The following is a 5068-nucleotide window of genomic DNA, read 5'->3' as shown; positions in this document are numbered from 1 at the left end:
AAACCCACACACAAAAAGACCTTGTAATCAGAAATGAAATAGATGGTATTCTTCTCTTACTTTGGAAAACTCTGCCTTCATCATTACCCAGATGGCAGGGATGAATTTAGAATTCCTGGATTTCTTGGAGTGAACCACCACAGAAGGTTCCCGTGCGGCCTGCTGGAACCGGGCGGTGTTGTGCACCTCCAACCCCTCAACCATGCTTCCTCCACCGAAGGGTCTGTAGAAAGCAGCCTCAGGGTGCCCCACTGCGCACACACCTAGGGTCTCAGCGAGAACAAGAGTGAAGAAAAGACAGTCTTGGGGGCAAGGAGAGGAGAGGAGACATAAAGAAGCAAAAAAAGAAAGAAAAAAGGAAAAACAAAGGAGGGGGGGCGGAACCACCGCCAGAACAAAAGCACCCAGCCAAGTAACGGACGGAAAATGCAGTCAATACCCCACCGTCAAGAAAATAGTTAACTTTGCCTATAGCGGACCTCCACCGACCCCTACAGCCTTCCATTCCTGCCTGGTACACTCAGGGTCACCAACTTCTCCTCCACCCAGCCCTCGCCATTCTTCCAAACCGCTCCCGAAAGGAGTTCAAGAGACACTCGCCCCTCTCCCCTCGCACACCTGCCCCCACGAGAACCCACGAGTTGGCCCCTGAGGCCATCCGCCTTCGGCAGCGGCCCCACACTCACCGCCCCGCAGCCCCTGCGCGGCCTGGTCTCCACCCCGCACCGGTCGCCTCTGCAGCCTGCTGGGTCCACAGCACCTCCGTCGGCCCTGGCTCGCTCTCTCTTCCAGCCTTACCGGAACGTCACATTTACCTCAACAGGTCTTCAGAGCCAGGGTCGAAGGGAAAAAAGAAAACGGGCCCAGCGCCTGGTAAAGTCTACAGGGTCTAAATGCAACAGCCCTTGGGAGAAACTGGGGGATTTGACTGGGGTATCATCGTTTTGGGATCCGGGTGTGGATTTCTACCCCTACCTTCGGCTTACGGAAGCAGTAAGTTTTCCGTTTAGTGCACCCCTCACTCGCTGCCTTTTGTTGCGTCAGCTAACATCACCTCCCTACGCCGCTTAATCTGCAAATGAGACAGCCTTCGGGGAGGACCCGCTCCCTTCAGCCCTCGCGGGTATCGGGTCCGAACGCGTAGTACGCTTTCCCCGCACGAACTGAGCTGAGGAACTGGGCCCACCGGCTCGCGTCCGGGGTACACACGAACCCCGCGACGTGGCCTGGCCTCCAGACCTGGGATCCAGAGCTTAGCCTGGTGGGCGCCTCTGGGGCGGCCCCACGGGGATTTGAACCTCCGCCGCGTAGACGTAAACACGAGTCAGCTGCTTAGTGGCCCTCTGCAGTCACTTCTGCGGGCGGCGGACCTGGACACAATCAAGCCCGGCGCGCCCTGCCAAGGGGCCAGCCATCGTTTCCCCCCGGCCGCGGGAGAGGAAGAGTCGGTGCGGTGGGGGGAGCACACCGCCGGCGCGCAGCTGCAGGGCTAGAAGGGAAGATGCCTGGTCAAAAAAGCGATTCCCTGACCGGGAATCGAACCCGGGCCGCGGCGGTGAAAGCGCCGAATCCTAGCCACTAGACCACCAGGGAGCACGCGGGAGCCTTTTCTTCTACCGCCTTCCCACGGAAGTCCTGTCCCCCTGAGCCGTGGAAGGCCTTGAGCCTTCAGGGAGGTCACCCGTCCTCCCCGGAGCCCTTTCACAAGGACCGTCCGTCCCCGCCCTCTCCAACACAAGAGGCCGCAGGAGACGCCCCGAGGGCCGCCAGGGCCCTGCCTGGCCCACCCGTCCCGGCGCGAGTCGCCCCGGCCCGGCCCGGTCGCCCCTCAGAGCCGCCCTGGTGACGCGCCTTCGCGAGGCGGTAGCGTGCGGACAGGCGGTGCCGCGAGAGCGCGGGAAGGGAGGCGCCCGGCGTGACACCCCGGGGTCCTCGCATCACCCGGTGGATTCCGGCGGACTGAGACCGCTTTCAAGGAAGGCTCCGCAGCCGGGAACTGGACTCCGGATCTATGCCGCCTACAACCTGCTGCCCCCGCAGCTCACCCTACGCGACTTGAAGACTTACTCTGAGCCCCTACTGACCTTGCAATGTGCCAGCGGCATCAGGAGACACACACAGATAAATGGACCGAGCCGAGAGACTTGAAACTGACCCACAGATGACCTGGTGAATTCGTTTTCAACAGAAACAGTTCAACCGGGTAAGGAAATAGGTTCAATATCGGGGGCGGAAACAGCTTTACTGCTACCCAACACTACACACAAAAATTAATGGGAGGTGCCTCCTAAAACATAAAAGTTGAAGGCATAAACCTTTTGGAGGTTACTTTGTGACTTGGTGGTAGGCAAAGATTTCCTAAACAAGAACCAGGAAAAAATATGTACTTAAAAAAAAAAAGACAGGGCAAGTTAGACTTCATCAACTTTAACCATATCTTCTCATTCAAAGACGCCACCAAGACAGTGAAAACAGCATGCCACAGACAGGGAGAAAATGTTCACAAAACATATCTGACCAACCAACCAACCAAACAAACAAAAAACAAGCAAGCAAGCAAGCAAGCAAACCCCCACACCTGTAGCTATAGGGTGCTGTGAGCGCCTCCAAACTGATAATTAAAAAAAAAAAAAAAATCAGGCAACTCAAGTTTTTGAGATAGGTAAAAGACATGAACAGATCCTTCGGAAAAGAAGATACACGAGGCCAACACAGCACATAAAAGGGTGCTCAGTATTTTTGGCCGCTAGGGAAATGGATGTTAAAATCACATCGAGATAGCACTACTGGTAAGGATGGGAAACACCCCATCCTGGCAAGGATGTGCAACAAGCACAACTCTCAGTGGTATCGCGATGAATAAATACCGTCGGGCGTGGAAGGGGCTGCCGACAGGCATTTTCAAACCCTTGAGGGTATGCCACGAGCCACTGGAGAGGTTGCTGCGATGACGCCAAGGACTACAGCCAAGGACTGAAAGAGTTCCCCCGAGACAGAGATTCGCAGGAGCCAAGGTCTGAGGCGCTCAACAGGTCTGTGGAAGAGCTGTCACTTACCTGACAGGCACTTTTCTCTGGTCTTTGAAGATCCTTAAGGTTTTTTGAGGACCACGGGGACGCCACTTCCCAGCAAGGACAGCCCACGAGGCTTCTCGCTGGACAGCTGGGGACTCCAGGACTTGTCCTCGTTTGGAGGCGCGCTGAAGAAAAGCCATTTGGTTGAGTTTCCTTACGCTCCGAGTCAGAGCGGAGAAGGTCCCGAGGTTAGCGGCGAGTGGAGTTTTCCTTTCCTTCGGGTGAATGAAGAAGACCTCCCGGCGCCCAGTGGCCAGCGGAAAGCAGGGCTCTCGGGCCCCCAGGTTCGAGGCGCTGGCGCCCCGAGGGTGGGGGTGTTTAAAGACAAAGTAAAAGGGACGGGTCGCCAGGGGCCGAGAAGAGTGCCGTGACTCGGATTCGAACCGAGGTTGCTGCGGCCACAACGCAGAGTACTAACCACTATACGATCACGGCGCGCCACCCTCCCGGCGGCCGGCCTTCCAGTCGCAATAGGACTTTTGACGCAAAATCATTCCTGTAGCTGCACTGTTTTCTCATCGGACAAACTGCAGGTACTGGTGCTGTGGCGTCTCTCCTACCCGCTCTCGGATCTTCCTTCCCTTCCTCGGAACCTCCTACGCGATAAGGACAAAACCACCACCAAAAAACCATTGTCCGGTCCCTCAATCCGGGTCCTGGGCAGTCTCGCCATCCCGTCCCCGCCTCCCCCGCTTTTCTTTGCCGCCTCTTGGCGTTTGCCGCCTTCTGAGCAGCCGCACCCCACCCTCTCTCCAGCTTCCCCCACACCGACCGCCGCTGAGTGGAGCAAGCCGAGCGCCAGCGGCGCCGAAGGTCGGGTGCCCGCGGAATCCACGGGGAGAAACCTCCCGGGAACCAGTTGGCCTTCGGCTTCTCCGGGGAGGGGGCGGGCCACTCCCACCCCCCCCGCCCCCAGGAGGCGGGTGGCTCCCCCTAGCGTTGAGCGCGTGCTCGCTCTCTACCGGGATGTGGGCGGAGGCTTCCCGAAGGTCTCTGTGGCGCAATCGGTTAGCGCGTTCGGCTGTTAACCGAAAGGTTGGTGGTTCGAGCCCACCCAGGGACGCGGCAGTATTTTTAGAAGGCAGAAAGGGTCCTGTCGTTTGGCCTGTGCACAACAGGAGGACCGAGGCCAAGATTCGAAGGCCACCGCGGACTCTGGAGAAGGAGAGCTGTGGAGGAGAACAGGTCGCTGCGAATCCGGACGTCCTCGAATGAGTACAACCCTCCGAATGCCTTTTAACGAGGCAGAGAAGTTTCTGCCTGCGTGTGTTTGTGCCAGTATTTATTGAATCCTTTCCTTATACTCTTTAAGTTGATTCGAGGATAGTATGGATAAAATACTGCTGTCGTCATCGTTCTTGTACTAGACGACTACTTCTACAGGGTAAAGTCCTGGAAGAGCAACTGCTCTGACGTAGTGTTTCCGTGGTTTTTCTATGATCCACTCCTTTCCCTCCTTGGCTTATTAGCTGTAACTCTTTGTTTTGTTATTTCAGCGACTGCTTCAAGCTTTATAGCCGCATACACCTGTAATTTCCCGGCTTCCCTCTAAGGGATCCCCTACCTCTTCACGTTTCTTCCCTGTCCATCTTTATGCTGTAGCCATCGTGCCGTTTACTTTTCGTGTTAGAAACCCCCAAACCCATCCTTACTACTTTGGTTTCATCTGTCTCGTGTTTTTAAAGAGATTTAAGTAATAAGAAAAGAATCTTATCTATTTTCCCACGCGGTTACCAGTCTGTTGCCCTTCCGTCCCTTTGGCTAAATGCAGATTCCCATGTGGTACGTGTAACCTTTCTCGTAGTGTGGGTCTGCTGGTGATGTAGTCTGTCAACATTTCTGTGTCAGTGTCACCTTCATTTTTGAAAGCCTTTTTTGGAGGGGACATCCTCGTTGACTTTGAAGTTTGCTCCAGGGCCTTCTCACACTGCTTCCCACCAGAAAGCCCACATCATCTTCATCTTTGTGTTCTGTAGGTATCACACCTTTCTCCT

General features: G+C 55.7%; 3 non-coding genes across 3 annotated transcripts; 1 reads left to right on the top strand and 2 right to left on the bottom strand.

Annotated features, from left to right (window-relative positions):
- Window positions 1-1521: 1521 nt before the first annotated feature.
- Window positions 1522-1593, bottom strand: TRNAE-UUC (transfer RNA glutamic acid (anticodon UUC)). Its single transcript has one exon. It is a non-coding gene; the product is annotated as a tRNA-Glu (tRNA).
- A 1844-nt stretch (window positions 1594-3437) lies between these two features.
- Window positions 3438-3509, bottom strand: TRNAH-GUG (transfer RNA histidin (anticodon GUG)). The gene has a single exon. It is a non-coding gene; the product is annotated as a tRNA-His (tRNA).
- A 554-nt stretch (window positions 3510-4063) lies between these two features.
- Window positions 4064-4137, top strand: TRNAN-GUU (transfer RNA asparagine (anticodon GUU)). Its single transcript has one exon. It is a non-coding gene; the product is annotated as a tRNA-Asn (tRNA).
- The last annotated feature ends 931 nt before the right edge of the window (window positions 4138-5068 follow it).

The sequence above is a fragment of the Mustela nigripes genome, unplaced genomic scaffold (genome assembly GCF_022355385.1).
Source record: "Mustela nigripes isolate SB6536 unplaced genomic scaffold, MUSNIG.SB6536 HiC_scaffold_2148, whole genome shotgun sequence".
Lineage (NCBI taxonomy): Eukaryota > Metazoa > Chordata > Mammalia > Carnivora > Mustelidae > Mustela > Mustela nigripes.
Note: the sequence above shows the minus strand (reverse complement) of the source record. Positions and strands in the feature narration are given on the sequence as shown.